The following is a 21,490-nucleotide window of genomic DNA, read 5'->3' on the forward strand; positions in this document are numbered from 1 at the left end:
ATAGACGATCCGCGTTATGTTAAATATTTCAAGGTTCCCGATTCCACAAAATTATAAAAAGTATACGGCTGTGTAGCAGGGATCAAAACGAGTAATTTCGTGTATAAAGTTTAATTAATATCCCATTAGTTTGCCGGGAAACATCGATTCTTCCGATCTAGAAAGAGACAGAGACAGTCGATCCGCGTTATGATAAATATTTCAAGGTTCCCGATTCCACAAAATTATAAAAAGTATACGGCTGTGTAGCAGGGATCAGAACGAGTAATTTCATGTATAAAGTTTAATTAAACTCCCAATAGTTTGCCGGGAAACATCGATTCTTCCGATCTAGAAAGAGACAGAGACAGTCGATCCGCGTTATGATAAATATTTCAAGGTTCCCGATTCCACAAAATTATAAAAAGTATACGGCTGTGTAGCGGGGATCAAAACGAGTAATTTCATGTAAAAAGTTTAATTAATCTCCCAATAGTTTGCCGGGAAACATCGATTCTTCCGATCTAGAAAGAGACAGAGACAGTCGATCCGCGTTATGATAAATATTTCGAGGTTCCCGATTCCACAAAATTATAAAAAGTATACGGCTGTGTAGCAGGGATCAGAACGAGTAATTTCATGTATAAAGTTTAATTAAACTCCCAATAGTTTGCCGGGAAACATCGATTCTTCCGATCTAGAAAGAGACAGAGACAGTCGATCCGCGTTATGATAAATATTTCAAGGTTCCCGATTCCACAAAATTATAAAAAGTATACGGCTGTGTAGCGGGGATCAGAACGAGTAATTTCATGTATAAAGTTTAATTAAACTCCCAATAGTTTGCCGGGAAACATCGATTCTTCCGATCTAGAAAGAGACAGAGACAGTCGATCCGCGTTATGATAAATATTTCAAGGTTCCCGATTCCACAAAATTATAAAAAGTATACGGCTGTGTAGCGGGGATCAAAACGAGTAATTTCATGTATAAAGTTTAATTAATCTCCCAATAGTTTGCCGGGAAACATCGATTCTTCCGATCTAGAAAGAGACAGAGACAGTCGATCCGCGTTATGATAAATATTTCGAGGTTCCCGATTCCACAAAATTATAAAAATTATACGGCTGTGTAGCGGGGATCAAAACGAGTAATTTCATCTATAAAGTTTAATTAATCTCCCAATAGTTTGCCGGGAAACATCGATTCTTCCGATCTAGAAAGAGACAGAGACAGTCGATCCGCGTTATGATAAATATTTCAAGGTTCCCGATTCCACAAAATTATAAAAAGTATACGGCTGTGTAGCAGGGATCAGAACGAGTAATTTCATGTATAAAGTTTAATTAAACTCCCAATAGTTTGCCGGGAAACATCGATTCTTCCGATCTAGAAAGAGACAGAGACAGTCGATCCGCGTTATGATAAATATTTCAAGGTTCCCGATCCCACAAAATTATAAAAAGTATACGGCTGTGTAGCGGGGATCAGAACGAGTAATTTCATGTATAAAGTTTAATTAAACTCCCAATAGTTTGCCGGGAAACATCGATTCTTCCGATCTAGAAAGAGACAGAGACAGTCGATCCGCGTTATGATAAATATTTCAAGGTTCCCGATTCCACAAAATTATAAAAAGTATACGGCTGTGTAGCGGGGATCAAAACGAGTAATTTCATGTATAAAGTTTAATTAATCTCCCAATAGTTTGCCGGGAAACATCGATTCTTCCGATCTAGAAAGAGACAGAGACAGTCGATCCGCGTTATGATAAATATTTCAAGGTTCCCGATTCCACAAAATTATAAAAAGTATACGGCTGTGTAGCAGGGATCAGAACGAGTAATTTCATGTATAAAGTTTAATTAAACTCCCAATAGTTTGCCGGGAAACATCGATTCTTCCGATCTAGAAAGAGACAGAGACAGTCGATCCGCGTTATGATAAATATTTCGAGGTTCCCGATTCCACAAAATTATAAAAAGTATACGGCTGTGTAGCGGGGATCAGAACGAGTAATTTCATGTATAAAGTTTAATTAAACTCCCAATAGTTTGCCGGGAAACATCGATTCTTCCGATCTAGAAAGAGACAGAGACAGTCGATCCGCGTTATGATAAATATTTCAAGGTTCCCGATTCCACAAAATTATAAAAAGTATACGGCTGTGTAGCGGGGATCAGAACGAGTAATTTCATGTATAAAGTTTAATTAAACTCCCAATAGTTTGCCGGGAAACATCGATAGTTCGATCGCGCGAGAGAGACAGAGAAACGAACAGACTTCTTTTCGATTTACGGCTAAAATAAATTTTTCTCATTTTATTCAATAACATATTCTTGCTTAGATAACTTTTTTACATAGGGATTAAGCATTTAGAACGATAGATTGTTTAAAATAAGGGCACTTTACTCTTGACATTTTACGGTTTTTTCAATTTTCTGAAAAATCCTATCATTAGATTTTTTTAAAAATACGATATTCTTGCTTATCTAACGTTTCTACATAGGGATTAAGCATTTAGAACGAAATCTAATGTCAGAAAATGGCACTTTACTCTTGACATTTTTCGGTTTTTTCAATTTTCTGGAAAATCCTATCATTAGATTTTTTTAAAAATACGATATTCTTGCTTAACTAACGTTTCTACATAGGGATTAAGCATTTAGAACGAAATCTAATGTAGGAAAATGGTACTTTACTCTTGATCGGTACGTTGGGACTTTGAAAATATTCGGGCGTTCCAATCGCTCGTCTGTTGCATCATAGCGCGTCTCGGCGCAATCGAGCGATTCGCTCGATCCATTATTTTCGATTTACGGCTAAAATAAATTTTTCTAATTTTTTTCAATAACATATTCCTGCTTAAATAACTTTTTTACATAGGGATTAAGCATTTAGAACGATACATTGTTTAAAGTAAGGGCACTTTACTCTTGACATTTTACGGTTTTTTCAATTTTCTGAAGAATCCTATCATTAGATTTTTTTAAAAATACGATATTCTTGCTTAACTAACGTTTCTACATAGGGATTAAGCATTTAGAACGAAATCTAATGTCAGAAAATGGCACTTTACTCTTGACATTTTTCGGTTTTTTCAATTTTCTGGAAAATCCTATCATTAGATTTTTTTAAAAATACGATATTCTTGCTTAACTAACGTTTTTACATAGGGATTAAGCATTTAGAACGAAATCTAATGTAGGAAAATGGTACTTTACTCTTGATCGGTACGTTGGGACTTTGAAAATATTCGGGCGTACGCGACGCGCTCGGCGCTTCGAACAGCTCCGGTGTCCCCATTATTTTCGATTTACGGCTAAAATAAATTTTTCTAATTTTTTTCAATAACATATTCCTGCTTAAATAACTTTTTTACATAGGGATTAAGCATTTAGAACGATACATTGTTTAAAGTAAGGGCACTTTACTCTTGACATTTTACGGTTTTTTCAATTTTCTGAAGAATCCTATCATTAGATTTTTTTAAAAATACGATATTCTTGCTTAACTAACGTTTCTACATAGGGATTAAGCATTTAGAACGAAATCTAATGTCAGAAAATGGCACTTTACTCTTGACATTTTTCGGTTTTTTCAATTTTCTGGAAAATCCTATCATTAGATTTTTTTAAAAATACGATATTCTTGCTTAACTAACGTTTTTACATAGGGATTAAGCATTTAGAACGAAATCTAATGTAGGAAAATGGTACTTTACTCTTGATCGGTACGTTGGGACTTTGAAAATATTCGGGCGTTCCAATCGCTCGTCTGTTGCATCATAGCGCGTCTCGGCGCAATCGACCGATTCGCTCGATCCATTATTTTCGATTTACGGCTAAAATAAATTTTTCTAATTTTTTTCAATAACATATTCCTGCTTAAATAACTTTTTTACATAGGGATTAAGCATTTAGAACGATACATTGTTTAAAGTAAGGGCACTTTACTCTTGACATTTTACGGTTTTTTCAATTTTCTGAAAAATCCTATCATTAGATTTTTTTAAAAATACGATATTCTTGCTTAACTAACGTTTCTACATAGGGATTAAGCATTTAGAACGAAATCTAATGTCAGAAAATGGCACTTTACTCTTGACATTTTTCGGTTTTTTCAATTTTCTGGAAAATCCTATCATTAGATTTTTTTAAAAATACGATATTCTTGCTTAACTAACGTTTTTACATAGGGATTAAGCATTTAGAACGAAATCTAATGTAGGAAAATGGTACTTTACTCTTGATCGGTACGTTGGGACTTTGAAAATATTCGGGCGTTCCAATCGCTCGTCTGTTGCATCATAGCGCGTCTCGGCGCAATCGACCGATTCGCTCGATCCATTATTTTCGATTTACGGCTAAAATAAATTTTTCTAATTTTTTTCAATAACATATTCCTGCTTAAATAACTTTTTTACATAGGGATTAAGCATTTAGAACGATACATTGTTTAAAGTAAGGGCACTTTACTCTTGACATTTTACGGTTTTTTCAATTTTCTGAAGAATCCTATCATTAGATTTTTTTAAAAATACGATATTCTTGCTTAACTAACGTTTCTACATAGGGATTAAGCATTTAGAACGAAATCTAATGTCAGAAAATGGCACTTTACTCTTGACATTTTTCGGTTTTTTCAATTTTCTGGAAAATCCTATCATTAGATTTTTTTAAAAATACGATATTCTTGCTTAACTAACGTTTTTACATAGGGATTAAGCATTTAGAACGAAATCTAATGTAGGAAAATGGTACTTTACTCTTGATCGGTACGTTGGGACTTTGAAAATATTCGGGCGTACGCGACGCGCTCGGCGCTTCGAACAGCTCCGGTGTCCCCATTATTTTCGATTTACGGCTAAAATAAATTTTTCTAATTTTTTTCAATAACATATTCCTGCTTAAATAACTTTTTTACATAGGGATTAAGCATTTAGAACGATACATTGTTTAAAGTAAGGGCACTTTACTCTTGACATTTTACGGTTTTTTCAATTTTCTGAAGAATCCTATCATTAGATTTTTTTAAAAATACGATATTCTTGCTTAACTAACGTTTCTACATAGGGATTAAGCATTTAGAACGAAATCTAATGTCAGAAAATGGCACTTTACTCTTGACATTTTTCGGTTTTTTCAATTTTCTGGAAAATCCTATCATTAGATTTTTTTAAAAATACGATATTCTTGCTTAACTAACGTTTTTACATAGGGATTAAGCATTTAGAACGAAATCTAATGTAGGAAAATGGTACTTTACTCTTGATCGGTACGTTGGGACTTTGAAAATATTCGGGCGTTCCAATCGCTCGTCTGTTGCATCATAGCGCGTCTCGGCGCAATCGACCGATTCGCTCGATCCATTATTTTCGATTTACGGCTAAAATAAATTTTTCTAATTTTTTTCAATAACATATTCCTGCTTAAATAACTTTTTTACATAGGGATTAAGCATTTAGAACGATACATTGTTTAAAGTAAGGGCACTTTACTCTTGACATTTTACGGTTTTTTCAATTTTCTGAAGAATCCTATCATTAGATTTTTTTAAAAATACGATATTCTTGCTTAACTAACGTTTCTACATAGGGATTAAGCATTTAGAACGAAATCTAATGTCAGAAAATGGCACTTTACTCTTGACATTTTTCGGTTTTTTCAATTTTCTGGAAAATCCTATCATTAGATTTTTTTAAAAATACGATATTCTTGCTTAACTAACGTTTTTACATAGGGATTAAGCATTTAGAACGAAATCTAATGTAGGAAAATGGTACTTTACTCTTGATCGGTACGTTGGGACTTTGAAAATATTCGGGCGTTCCAATCGCTCGTCTGTTGCATCATAGCGCGTCTCGGCGCAATCGACCGATTCGCTCGATCCATTATTTTCGATTTACGGCTAAAATAAATTTTTCTAATTTTTTTCAATAACATATTCCTGCTTAAATAACTTTTTTACATAGGGATTAAGCATTTAGAACGATACATTGTTTAAAGTAAGGGCACTTTACTCTTGACATTTTACGGTTTTTTCAATTTTCTGAAGAATCCTATCATTAGATTTTTTTAAAAATACGATATTCTTGCTTAACTAACGTTTCTACATAGGGATTAAGCATTTAGAACGAAATCTAATGTCAGAAAATGGCACTTTACTCTTGACATTTTTCGGTTTTTTCAATTTTCTGGAAAATCCTATCATTAGATTTTTTTAAAAATACGATATTCTTGCTTAACTAACGTTTCTACATAGGGATTAAGCATTTAGAACGAAATCTAATGTAGGAAAATGGTACTTTACTCTTGATCGGTACGTTGGGACTTTGAAAATATTCGGGCGTTCCAATCGCTCGTCTGTTGCATCATAGCGCGTCTCGGCGCAATCGAGCGATTCGCTCGATCCATTATTTTCGATTTACGGCTAAAATAAATTTTTCTAATTTTTTTCAATAACATATTCCTGCTTAAATAACTTTTTTACATAGGGATTAAGCATTTAGAACGATACATTGTTTAAAGTAAGGGCACTTTACTCTTGACATTTTACGGTTTTTTCAATTTTCTGAAAAATCCTATCATTAGATTTTTTTAAAAATACGATATTCTTGCTTAACTAACGTTTCTACATAGGGATTAAGCATTTGGAACGAAATCTAATGTCAGAAAATGGCACTTTACTCTTGACATTTTTCGGTTTTTTCAATTTTCTGGAAAATCCTATCATTAGATTTTTTTAAAAATACGATATTCTTGCTTAACTAACGTTTTTACATAGGGATTAAGCATTTAGAACGAAATCTAATGTAGGAAAATGGTACTTTACTCTTGATCGGTACGTTGGGACTTTGAAAATATTCGGGCGTTCCAATCGCTCGTCTGTTGCATCATAGCGCGTCTCGGCGCAATCGACCGATTCGCTCGATCCATTATTTTCGATTTACGGCTAAAATAAATTTTTCTAATTTTTTTCAATAACATATTCCTGCTTAAATAACTTTTTTACATAGGGATTAAGCATTTAGAACGATACATTGTTTAAAGTAAGGGCACTTTACTCTTGACATTTTACGGTTTTTTCAATTTTCTGAAAAATCCTATCATTAGATTTTTTTAAAAATACGATATTCTTGCTTAACTAACGTTTCTACATAGGGATTAAGCATTTAGAACGAAATCTAATGTCAGAAAATGGCACTTTACTCTTGACATTTTTCGGTTTTTTCAATTTTCTGGAAAATCCTATCATTAGATTTTTTTAAAAATACGATATTCTTGCTTAACTAACGTTTTTACATAGGGATTAAGCATTTAGAACGAAATCTAATGTAGGAAAATGGTACTTTACTCTTGATCGGTACGTTGGGACTTTGAAAATATTCGGGCGTTCCAATCGCTCGTCTGTTGCATCATAGCGCGTCTCGGCGCAATCGACCGATTCGCTCGATCCATTATTTTCGATTTACGGCTAAAATAAATTTTTCTAATTTTTTTCAATAACATATTCCTGCTTAAATAACTTTTTTACATAGGGATTAAGCATTTAGAACGATACATTGTTTAAAGTAAGGGCACTTTACTCTTGACATTTTACGGTTTTTTCAATTTTCTGAAAAATCCTATCATTAGATTTTTTTAAAAATACGATATTCTTGCTTAACTAACGTTTTTACATAGGGATTAAGCATTTAGAACGAAATCTAATGTAGGAAAATGGTACTTTACTCTTGATCGGTACGTTGGGACTTTGAAAATATTCGGGCGTACGCGACGCGCTCGGCGCTTCGAACAGCTCCGGTGTCCCCATTATTTTCGATTTACGGCTAAAATAAATTTTTCTAATTTTTTTCAATAACATATTCCTGCTTAAATAACTTTTTTACATAGGGATTAAGCATTTAGAACGATACATTGTTTAAAGTAAGGGCACTTTACTCTTGACATTTTACGGTTTTTTCAATTTTCTGAAGAATCCTATCATTAGATTTTTTTAAAAATACGATATTCTTGCTTAACTAACGTTTCTACATAGGGATTAAGCATTTAGAACGAAATCTAATGTCAGAAAATGGCACTTTACTCTTGACATTTTTCGGTTTTTTCAATTTTCTGGAAAATCCTATCATTAGATTTTTTTAAAAATACGATATTCTTGCTTAACTAACGTTTTTACATAGGGATTAAGCATTTAGAACGAAATCTAATGTAGGAAAATGGTACTTTACTCTTGATCGGTACGTTGGGACTTTGAAAATATTCGGGCGTTCCAATCGCTCGTCTGTTGCATCATAGCGCGTCTCGGCGCAATCGACCGATTCGCTCGATCCATTATTTTCGATTTACGGCTAAAATAAATTTTTCTAATTTTTTTCAATAACATATTCCTGCTTAAATAACTTTTTTACATAGGGATTAAGCATTTAGAACGATACATTGTTTAAAGTAAGGGCACTTTACTCTTGACATTTTACGGTTTTTTCAATTTTCTGAAGAATCCTATCATTAGATTTTTTTAAAAATACGATATTCTTGCTTAACTAACGTTTCTACATAGGGATTAAGCATTTAGAACGAAATCTAATGTCAGAAAATGGCACTTTACTCTTGACATTTTTCGGTTTTTTCAATTTTCTGGAAAATCCTATCATTAGATTTTTTTAAAAATACGATATTCTTGCTTAACTAACGTTTTTACATAGGGATTAAGCATTTAGAACGAAATCTAATGTAGGAAAATGGTACTTTACTCTTGATCGGTACGTTGGGACTTTGAAAATATTCGGGCGTACGCGACGCGCTCGGCGCTTCGAACAGCTCCGGTGTCCCCATTATTTTCGATTTACGGCTAAAATAAATTTTTCTAATTTTTTTCAATAACATATTCCTGCTTAAATAACTTTTTTACATAGGGATTAAGCATTTAGAACGATACATTGTTTAAAGTAAGGGCACTTTACTCTTGACATTTTACGGTTTTTTCAATTTTCTGAAGAATCCTATCATTAGATTTTTTTAAAAATACGATATTCTTGCTTAACTAACGTTTCTACATAGGGATTAAGCATTTAGAACGAAATCTAATGTCAGAAAATGGCACTTTACTCTTGACATTTTTCGGTTTTTTCAATTTTCTGGAAAATCCTATCATTAGATTTTTTTAAAAATACGATATTCTTGCTTAACTAACGTTTCTACATAGGGATTAAGCATTTAGAACGAAATCTAATGTAGGAAAATGGTACTTTACTCTTGATCGGTACGTTGGGACTTTGAAAATATTCGGGCGTTCCAATCGCTCGTCTGTTGCATCATAGCGCGTCTCGGCGCAATCGAGCGATTCGCTCGATCCATTATTTTCGATTTACGGCTAAAATAAATTTTTCTAATTTTTTTCAATAACATATTCCTGCTTAAATAACTTTTTTACATAGGGATTAAGCATTTAGAACGATACATTGTTTAAAGTAAGGGCACTTTACTCTTGACATTTTACGGTTTTTTCAATTTTCTGAAAAATCCTATCATTAGATTTTTTTAAAAATACGATATTCTTGCTTAACTAACGTTTCTACATAGGGATTAAGCATTTGGAACGAAATCTAATGTCAGAAAATGGCACTTTACTCTTGACATTTTTCGGTTTTTTCAATTTTCTGGAAAATCCTATCATTAGATTTTTTTAAAAATACGATATTCTTGCTTAACTAACGTTTTTACATAGGGATTAAGCATTTAGAACGAAATCTAATGTAGGAAAATGGTACTTTACTCTTGATCGGTACGTTGGGACTTTGAAAATATTCGGGCGTTCCAATCGCTCGTCTGTTGCATCATAGCGCGTCTCGGCGCAATCGACCGATTCGCTCGATCCATTATTTTCGATTTACGGCTAAAATAAATTTTTCTAATTTTTTTCAATAACATATTCCTGCTTAAATAACTTTTTTACATAGGGATTAAGCATTTAGAACGATACATTGTTTAAAGTAAGGGCACTTTACTCTTGACATTTTACGGTTTTTTCAATTTTCTGAAAAATCCTATCATTAGATTTTTTTAAAAATACGATATTCTTGCTTAACTAACGTTTCTACATAGGGATTAAGCATTTAGAACGAAATCTAATGTCAGAAAATGGCACTTTACTCTTGACATTTTTCGGTTTTTTCAATTTTCTGGAAAATCCTATCATTAGATTTTTTTAAAAATACGATATTCTTGCTTAACTAACGTTTTTACATAGGGATTAAGCATTTAGAACGAAATCTAATGTAGGAAAATGGTACTTTACTCTTGATCGGTACGTTGGGACTTTGAAAATATTCGGGCGTTCCAATCGCTCGTCTGTTGCATCATAGCGCGTCTCGGCGCAATCGACCGATTCGCTCGATCCATTATTTTCGATTTACGGCTAAAATAAATTTTTCTAATTTTTTTCAATAACATATTCCTGCTTAAATAACTTTTTTACATAGGGATTAAGCATTTAGAACGATACATTGTTTAAAGTAAGGGCACTTTACTCTTGACATTTTACGGTTTTTTCAATTTTCTGAAAAATCCTATCATTAGATTTTTTTAAAAATACGATATTCTTGCTTAACTAACGTTTCTACATAGGGATTAAGCATTTAGAACGAAATCTAATGTCAGAAAATGGCACTTTACTCTTGACATTTTTCGGTTTTTTCAATTTTCTGGAAAATCCTATCATTAGATTTTTTTAAAAATACGATATTCTTGCTTAACTAACGTTTTTACATAGGGATTAAGCATTTAGAACGAAATCTAATGTAGGAAAATGGTACTTTACTCTTGATCGGTACGTTGGGACTTTGAAAATATTCGGGCGTTCCAATCGCTCGTCTGTTGCATCATAGCGCGTCTCGGCGCAATCGACCGATTCGCTCGATCCATTATTTTCGATTTACGGCTAAAATAAATTTTTCTAATTTTTTTCAATAACATATTCCTGCTTAAATAACTTTTTTACATAGGGATTAAGCATTTAGAACGATACATTGTTTAAAGTAAGGGCACTTTACTCTTGACATTTTACGGTTTTTTCAATTTTCTGAAGAATCCTATCATTAGATTTTTTTAAAAATACGATATTCTTGCTTAACTAACGTTTCTACATAGGGATTAAGCATTTAGAACGAAATCTAATGTCAGAAAATGGCACTTTACTCTTGACATTTTTCGGTTTTTTCAATTTTCTGGAAAATCCTATCATTAGATTTTTTTAAAAATACGATATTCTTGCTTAACTAACGTTTTTACATAGGGATTAAGCATTTAGAACGAAATCTAATGTAGGAAAATGGTACTTTACTCTTGATCGGTACGTTGGGACTTTGAAAATATTCGGGCGTACGCGACGCGCTCGGCGCTTCGAACAGCTCCGGTGTCCCCATTATTTTCGATTTACGGCTAAAATAAATTTTTCTAATTTTTTTCAATAACATATTCCTGCTTAAATAACTTTTTTACATAGGGATTAAGCATTTAGAACGATACATTGTTTAAAGTAAGGGCACTTTACTCTTGACATTTTACGGTTTTTTCAATTTTCTGAAGAATCCTATCATTAGATTTTTTTAAAAATACGATATTCTTGCTTAACTAACGTTTCTACATAGGGATTAAGCATTTAGAACGAAATCTAATGTCAGAAAATGGCACTTTACTCTTGACATTTTTCGGTTTTTTCAATTTTCTGGAAAATCCTATCATTAGATTTTTTTAAAAATACGATATTCTTGCTTAACTAACGTTTTTACATAGGGATTAAGCATTTAGAACGAAATCTAATGTAGGAAAATGGTACTTTACTCTTGATCGGTACGTTGGGACTTTGAAAATATTCGGGCGTTCCAATCGCTCGTCTGTTGCATCATAGCGCGTCTCGGCGCAATCGACCGATTCGCTCGATCCATTATTTTCGATTTACGGCTAAAATAAATTTTTCTAATTTTTTTCAATAACATATTCCTGCTTAAATAACTTTTTTACATAGGGATTAAGCATTTAGAACGATACATTGTTTAAAGTAAGGGCACTTTACTCTTGACATTTTACGGTTTTTTCAATTTTCTGAAGAATCCTATCATTAGATTTTTTTAAAAATACGATATTCTTGCTTAACTAACGTTTCTACATAGGGATTAAGCATTTAGAACGAAATCTAATGTCAGAAAATGGCACTTTACTCTTGACATTTTTCGGTTTTTTCAATTTTCTGGAAAATCCTATCATTAGATTTTTTTAAAAATACGATATTCTTGCTTAACTAACGTTTTTACATAGGGATTAAGCATTTAGAACGAAATCTAATGTAGGAAAATGGTACTTTACTCTTGATCGGTACGTTGGGACTTTGAAAATATTCGGGCGTACGCGACGCGCTCGGCGCTTCGAACAGCTCCGGTGTCCCCATTATTTTCGATTTACGGCTAAAATAAATTTTTCTAATTTTTTTCAATAACATATTCCTGCTTAAATAACTTTTTTACATAGGGATTAAGCATTTAGAACGATACATTGTTTAAAGTAAGGGCACTTTACTCTTGACATTTTACGGTTTTTTCAATTTTCTGAAGAATCCTATCATTAGATTTTTTTAAAAATACGATATTCTTGCTTAACTAACGTTTCTACATAGGGATTAAGCATTTAGAACGAAATCTAATGTCAGAAAATGGCACTTTACTCTTGACATTTTTCGGTTTTTTCAATTTTCTGGAAAATCCTATCATTAGATTTTTTTAAAAATACGATATTCTTGCTTAACTAACGTTTTTACATAGGGATTAAGCATTTAGAACGAAATCTAATGTAGGAAAATGGTACTTTACTCTTGATCGGTACGTTGGGACTTTGAAAATATTCGGGCGTTCCAATCGCTCGTCTGTTGCATCATAGCGCGTCTCGGCGCAATCGACCGATTCGCTCGATCCATTATTTTCGATTTACGGCTAAAATAAATTTTTCTAATTTTTTTCAATAACATATTCCTGCTTAAATAACTTTTTTACATAGGGATTAAGCATTTAGAACGATATATTGTTTAAAGTAAGGGCACTTTACTCTTGACATTTTACGGTTTTTTCAATTTTCTGAAAAATCCTATCATTAGATTTTTTTAAAAATACGATATTCTTGCTTAACTAACGTTTCTACATAGGGATTAAGCATTTAGAACGAAATCTAATGTCAGAAAATGGCACTTTACTCTTGACATTTTTCGGTTTTTTCATTTTTCTGGAAAATCCTATCATTAGATTTTTTTAAAAATACGATATTCTTGCTTAACTAACGTTTCTACATAGGGATTAAGCATTTAGAACGAAATCTAATGTAGGAAAATGGTACTTTACTCTTGATCGGTACGTTGGGACTTTGAAAATATTCGGGCGTTCCAATCGCTCGTCTGTTGCATCATAGCGCGTCTCGGCGCAATCGAGCGATTCGCTCGACCCATTATTTTCGATTTACGGCTAAAATAAATTTTTCTCATTTTATTCAATAACATATTCTTGCTTAGATAACTTTTTTACATAGGGATTAAGCATTTAGAACGATAGATTGTTTAAAATAAGGGCACTTTACTCTTGACATTTTACGGTTTTTTCAATTTTCTGAAAAATCCTATCATTAGATTTTTTTAAAAATACGATATTCTTGCTTATCTAACGTTTCTACATAGGGATTAAGCATTTAGAACGAAATCTAATGTCAGAAAATGGCACTTTACTCTTGACATTTTTCGGTTTTTTCAATTTTCTGGAAAATCCTATCATTAGATTTTTTTAAAAATACGATATTCTTGCTTAACTAACGTTTCTACATAGGGATTAAGCATTTAGAACGAAATCTAATGTAGGAAAATGGTACTTTACTCTTGATCGGTACGTTGGGACTTTGAAAATATTCGGGCGTTCCAATCGCTCGTCTGTTGCATCATCGCGCGTCTCGGCGCAATCGAGCGATTCGCTCGATCCATTATTTTCGATTTACGGCTAAAATAAATTTTTCTAATTTTTTTCAATAACATATTCCTGCTTAAATAACTTTTTTACATAGGGATTAAGCATTTAGAACGATACATTGTTTAAAGTAAGGGCACTTTACTCTTGACATTTTACGGTTTTTTCAATTTTCTGAAAAATCCTATCATTAGATTTTTTTAAAAATACGATATTCTTGCTTAACTAACGTTTCTACATAGGGATTAAGCATTTAGAACGAAATCTAATGTCAGAAAATGGCACTTTACTCTTGACATTTTTCGGTTTTTTCATTTTTCTGGAAAATCCTATCATTAGATTTTTTTAAAAATACGATATTCTTGCTTAACTAACGTTTTTACATAGGGATTAAGCATTTAGAACGAAATCTAATGTAGGAAAATGGTACTTTACTCTTGATCGGTACGTTGGGACTTTGAAAATATTCGGGCGTTCCAATCGCTCGTCTGTTGCATCATAGCGCGTCTCGGCGCAATCGACCGATTCGCTCGATCCATTATTTTCGATTTACGGCTAAAATAAATTTTTCTAATTTTTTTCAATAACATATTCCTGCTTAAATAACTTTTTTACATAGGGATTAAGCATTTAGAACGATACATTGTTTAAAGTAAGGGCACTTTACTCTTGACATTTTACGGTTTTTTCAATTTTCTGAAGAATCCTATCATTAGATTTTTTTAAAAATACGATATTCTTGCTTAACTAACGTTTCTACATAGGGATTAAGCATTTAGAACGAAATCTAATGTCAGAAAATGGCACTTTACTCTTGACATTTTTCGGTTTTTTCAATTTTCTGGAAAATCCTATCATTAGATTTTTTTAAAAATACGATATTCTTGCTTAACTAACGTTTTTACATAGGGATTAAGCATTTAGAACGAAATCTAATGTAGGAAAATGGTACTTTACTCTTGATCGGTACGTTGGGACTTTGAAAATATTCGGGCGTTCCAATCGCTCGTCTGTTGCATCATAGCGCGTCTCGGCGCAATCGACCGATTCGCTCGATCCATTATTTTCGATTTACGGCTAAAATAAATTTTTCTAATTTTTTTCAATAACATATTCCTGCTTAAATAACTTTTTTACATAGGGATTAAGCATTTAGAACGATACATTGTTTAAAGTAAGGGCACTTTACTCTTGACATTTTACGGTTTTTTCAATTTTCTGAAGAATCCTATCATTAGATTTTTTTAAAAATACGATATTCTTGCTTAACTAACGTTTCTACATAGGGATTAAGCATTTAGAACGAAATCTAATGTCAGAAAATGGCACTTTACTCTTGACATTTTTCGGTTTTTTCAATTTTCTGGAAAATCCTATCATTAGATTTTTTTAAAAATACGATATTCTTGCTTAACTAACGTTTTTACATAGGGATTAAGCATTTAGAACGAAATCTAATGTAGGAAAATGGTACTTTACTCTTGATCGGTACGTTGGGACTTTGAAAATATTCGGGCGTTCCAATCGCTCGTCTGTTGCATCATAGCGCGTCTCGGCGCAATCGACCGATTCGCTCGATCCATTATTTTCGATTTACGGCTAAAATAAATTTTTCTAATTTTTTTCAATAACATATTCCTGCTTAAATAACTTTTTTACATAGGGATTAAGCATTTAGAACGATACATTGTTTAAAGTAAGGGCACTTTACTCTTGACATTTTACGGTTTTTTCAATTTTCTGAAGAATCCTATCATTAGATTTTTTTAAAAATACGATATTCTTGCTTAACTAACGTTTCTACATAGGGATTAAGCATTTAGAACGAAATCTAATGTCAGAAAATGGCACTTTACTCTTGACATTTTTCGGTTTTTTCAATTTTCTGGAAAATCCTATCATTAGATTTTTTTAAAAATACGATATTCTTGCTTAACTAACGTTTCTACATAGGGATTAAGCATTTAGAACGAAATCTAATGTAGGAAAATGGTACTTTACTCTTGATCGGTACGTTGGGACTTTGAAAATATTCGGGCGTTCCAATCGCTCGTCTGTTGCATCATAGCGCGTCTCGGCGCAATCGAGCGATTCGCTCGATCCATTATTTTCGATTTACGGCTAAAATAAATTTTTCTAATTTTTTTCAATAACATATTCCTGCTTAAATAACTTTTTTACATAGGGATTAAGCATTTAGAACGATACATTGTTTAAAGTAAGGGCACTTTACTCTTGACATTTTACGGTTTTTTTAATTTTCTGAAAAATCCTATCATTAGATTTTTTTAAAAATACGATATTCTTGCTTAACTAACGTTTCTACATAGGGATTAAGCATTTGGAACGAAATCTAATGTCAGAAAATGGCACTTTACTCTTGACATTTTTCGGTTTTTTCAATTTTCTGGAAAATCCTATCATTAGATTTTTTTAAAAATACGATATTCTTGCTTAACTAACGTTTTTACATAGGGATTAAGCATTTAGAACGAAATCTAATGTAGGAAAATGGTACTTTACTCTTGATCGGTACGTTGGGACTTTGAAAATATTCGGGCGTTCCAATCGCTCGTCTGTTGCATCATAGCGCGTCTCGGCGCAATCGACCGATTCGCTCGATCCATTATTTTCGATTTACGGCTAAAATAAATTTTTCTAATTTTTTTCAATAACATATTCCTGCTTAAATAACTTTTTTACATAGGGATTAAGCATTTAGAACGATACATTGTTTAAAGTAAGGGCACTTTACTCTTGACATTTTACGGTTTTTTCAATTTTCTGAAAAATCCTATCATTAGATTTTTTTAAAAATACGATATTCTTGCTTAACTAACGTTTCTACATAGGGATTAAGCATTTAGAACGAAATCTAATGTCAGAAAATGGCACTTTACTCTTGACATTTTTCGGTTTTTTCAATTTTCTGGAAAATCCTATCATTAGATTTTTTTAAAAATACGATATTCTTGCTTAACTAACGTTTTTACATAGGGATTAAGCATTTAGAACGAAATCTAATGTAGGAAAATGGTACTTTACTCTTGATCGGTACGTTGGGACTTTGAAAATATTCGGGCGTTCCAATCGCTCGTCTGTTGCATCATAGCGCGTCTCGGCGCAATCGACCGATTCGCTCGATCCATTATTTTCGATTTACGGCTAAAATAAATTTTTCTAATTTTTTTCAATAACATATTCCTGCTTAAATAACTTTTTTACATAGGGATTAAGCATTTAGAACGATACATTGTTTAAAGTAAGGGCACTTTACTCTTGACATTTTACGGTTTTTTCAATTTTCTGAAGAATCCTATCATTAGATTTTTTTAAAAATACGATATTCTTGCTTAACTAACGTTTCTACATAGGGATTAAGCATTTAGAACGAAATCTAATGTCAGAAAATGGCACTTTACTCTTGACATTTTTCGGTTTTTTCAATTTTCTGGAAAATCCTATCATTAGATTTTTTTAAAAATACGATATTCTTGCTTAACTAACGTTTTTACATAGGGATTAAGCATTTAGAACGAAATCTAATGTAGGAAAATGGTACTTTACTCTTGATCGGTACGTTGGGACTTTGAAAATATTCGGGCGTACGCGACGCGCTCGGCGCTTCGAACAGCTCCGGTGTCCCCATTATTTTCGATTTACGGCTAAAATAAATTTTTCTAATTTTTTTCAATAACATATTCCTGCTTAAATAACTTTTTTACATAGGGATTAAGCATTTAGAACGATACATTGTTTAAAGTAAGGGCACTTTACTCTTGACATTTTACGGTTTTTTCAATTTTCTGAAGAATCCTATCATTAGATTTTTTTAAAAATACGATATTCTTGCTTAACTAACGTTTCTACATAGGGATTAAGCATTTAGAACGAAATCTAATGTCAGAAAATGGCACTTTACTCTTGACATTTTTCGGTTTTTTCAATTTTCTGGAAAATCCTATCATTAGATTTTTTTAAAAATACGATATTCTTGCTTAACTAACGTTTTTACATAGGGATTAAGCATTTAGAACGAAATCTAATGTAGGAAAATGGTACTTTACTCTTGATCGGTACGTTGGGACTTTGAAAATATTCGGGCGTTCCAATCGCTCGTCTGTTGCATCATAGCGCGTCTCGGCGCAATCGACCGATTCGCTCGATCCATTATTTTCGATTTACGGCTAAAATAAATTTTTCTAATTTTTTTCAATAACATATTCCTGCTTAAATAACTTTTTTACATAGGGATTAAGCATTTAGAACGATACATTGTTTAAAGTAAGGGCACTTTACTCTTGACATTTTACGGTTTTTTCAATTTTCTGAAGAATCCTATCATTAGATTTTTTTAAAAATACGATATTCTTGCTTAACTAACGTTTCTACATAGGGATTAAGCATTTAGAACGAAATCTAATGTCAGAAAATGGCACTTTACTCTTGACATTTTTCGGTTTTTTCAATTTTCTGGAAAATCCTATCATTAGATTTTTTTAAAAATACGATATTCTTGCTTAACTAACGTTTTTACATAGGGATTAAGCATTTAGAACGAAATCTAATGTAGGAAAATGGTACTTTACTCTTGATCGGTACGTTGGGACTTTGAAAATATTCGGGCGTACGCGACGCGCTCGGCGCTTCGAACAGCTCCGGTGTCCCCATTATTTTCGATTTACGGCTAAAATAAATTTTTCTAATTTTTTTCAATAACATATTCCTGCTTAAATAACTTTTTTACATAGGGATTAAGCATTTAGAACGATACATTGTTTAAAGTAAGGGCACTTTACTCTTGACATTTTACGGTTTTTTCAATTTTCTGAAGAATCCTATCATTAGATTTTTTTAAAAATACGATATTCTTGCTTAACTAACGTTTCTACATAGGGATTAAGCATTTAGAACGAAATCTAATGTCAGAAAATGGCACTTTACTCTTGACATTTTTCGGTTTTTTCAATTTTCTGGAAAATCCTATCATTAGATTTTTTTAAAAATACGATATTCTTGCTTAACTAACGTTTTTACATAGGGATTAAGCATTTAGAACGAAATCTAATGTAGGAAAATGGTACTTTACTCTTGATCGGTACGTTGGGACTTTGAAAATATTCGGGCGTTCCAATCGCTCGTCTGTTGCATCATAGCGCGTCTCGGCGCAATCGACCGATTCGCTCGATCCATTATTTTCGATTTACGGCTAAAATAAATTTTTCTAATTTTTTTCAATAACATATTCCTGCTTAAATAACTTTTTTACATAGGGATTAAGCATTTAGAACGATATATTGTTTAAAGTAAGGGCACTTTACTCTTGACATTTTACGGTTTTTTCAATTTTCTGAAAAATCCTATCATTAGATTTTTTTAAAAATACGATATTCTTGCTTAACTAACGTTTCTACATAGGGATTAAGCATTTAGAACGAAATCTAATGTCAGAAAATGGCACTTTACTCTTGACATTTTTCGGTTTTTTCATTTTTCTGGAAAATCCTATCATTAGATTTTTTTAAAAATACGATATTCTTGCTTAACTAACGTTTCTACATAGGGATTAAGCATTTAGAACGAAATCTAATGTAGGAAAATGGTACTTTACTCTTGATCGGTACGTTGGGACTTTGAAAATATTCGGGCGTTCCAATCGCTCGTCTGTTGCATCATAGCGCGTCTCGGCGCAATCGAGCGATTCGCTCGACCCATTATTTTCGATTTACGGCTAAAATAAATTTTTCTCATTTTATTCAATAACATATTCTTGCTTAGATAACTTTTTTACATAGGGATTAAGCATTTAGAACGATAGATTGTTTAAAATAAGGGCACTTTACTCTTGACATTTTACGGTTTTTTCAATTTTCTGAAAAATCCTATCATTAGATTTTTTTAAAAATACGATATTCTTGCTTATCTAACGTTTCTACATAGGGATTAAGCATTTAGAACGAAATCTAATGTCAGAAAATGGCACTTTACTCTTGACATTTTTCGGTTTTTTCAATTTTCTGGAAAATCCTATCATTAGATTTTTTTAAAAATACGATATTCTTGCTTAACTAACGTTTCTACATAGGGATTAAGCATTTAGAACGAAATCTAATGTAGGAAAATGGTACTTTACTCTTGATCGGTACGTTGGGACTTTGAAAATATTCGGGCGTTCCAATCGCTCGTCTGTTGCATCATCGCGCGTCTCGGCGCAATCGAGCGATTCGCTCGATCCATTATTTTCGATTTACGGCTAAAATAAATTTTTCTAATTTTTTTCAATAACATATTCCTGCTTAAATAACTTTTTTACATAGGGATTAAGCATTTAGAACGATACATTGTTTAAAGTAAGGGCACTTTACTCTTGACATTTTACGGTTTTTTCAATTTTCTGAAAAATCCTATCATTAGATTTTTTTAAAAATACGATATTCTTGCTTAACTAACGTTTCTACATAGGGATTAAGCATTTAGAACGAAATCTAATGTCAGAAAATGGCACTTTACTCTTGACATTTTTCGGTTTTTTCATTTTTCTGGAAAATCCTATCATTAGATTTTTTTAAAAATACGATATTCTTGCTTAACTAACGTTTTTACATAGGGATTAAGCATTTAGAACGAAATCTAATGTAGGAAAATGGTACTTTACTCTTGATCGGTACGTTGGGACTTTGAAAATATTCGGGCGTTCCAATCGCTCGTCTGTTGCATCATAGCGCGTCTCGGCGCAATCGACCGATTCGCTCGATCCATTATTTTCGATTTACGGCTAAAATAAATTTTTCTAATTTTTTTCAATAACATATTCCTGCTTAAATAACTTTTTTACATAGGGATTAAGCATTTAGAACGATACATTGTTTAAAGTAAGGGCACTTTACTCTTGACATTTTACGGTTTTTTCAATTTTCTGAAGAATCCTATCATTAGATTTTTTTAAAAATACGATATTCTTGCTTAACTAACGTTTCTACATAGGGATTAAGCATTTAGAACGAAATCTAATGTCAGAAAATGGCACTTTACTCTTGACATTTTTCGGTTTTTTCAATTTTCTGGAAAATCCTATCATTAGATTTTTTTAAAAATACGATATTCTTGCTTAACTAACGTTTTTACATAGGGATTAAGCATTTAGAACGAAATCTAATGTAGGAAAATGGTACTTTACTCTTGATCGGTACGTTGGGACTTTGAAAATATTCGGGCGTTCCAATCGCTCGTCTGTTGCATCATAGCGCGTCTCGGCGCAATCGACCGATTCGCTCGATCCATTATTTTCGATTTACGGCTAAAATAAATTTTTCTAATTTTTTTCAATAACATATTCCTGCTTAAATAACTTTTTTACATAGGGATTAAGCATTTAGAACGATACATTGTTTAAAGTAAGGGCACTTTACTCTTGACATTTTACGGTTTTTTCAATTTTCTGAAGAATCCTATCATTAGATTTTTTTAAAAATACGATATTCTTGCTTAACTAACGTTTCTACATAGGGATTAAGC

The sequence above is a fragment of the Megalopta genalis genome, unplaced genomic scaffold (assembly GCF_051020955.1).
Source record: "Megalopta genalis isolate 19385.01 unplaced genomic scaffold, iyMegGena1_principal scaffold0136, whole genome shotgun sequence".
NCBI lineage: Eukaryota > Metazoa > Arthropoda > Insecta > Hymenoptera > Halictidae > Megalopta > Megalopta genalis.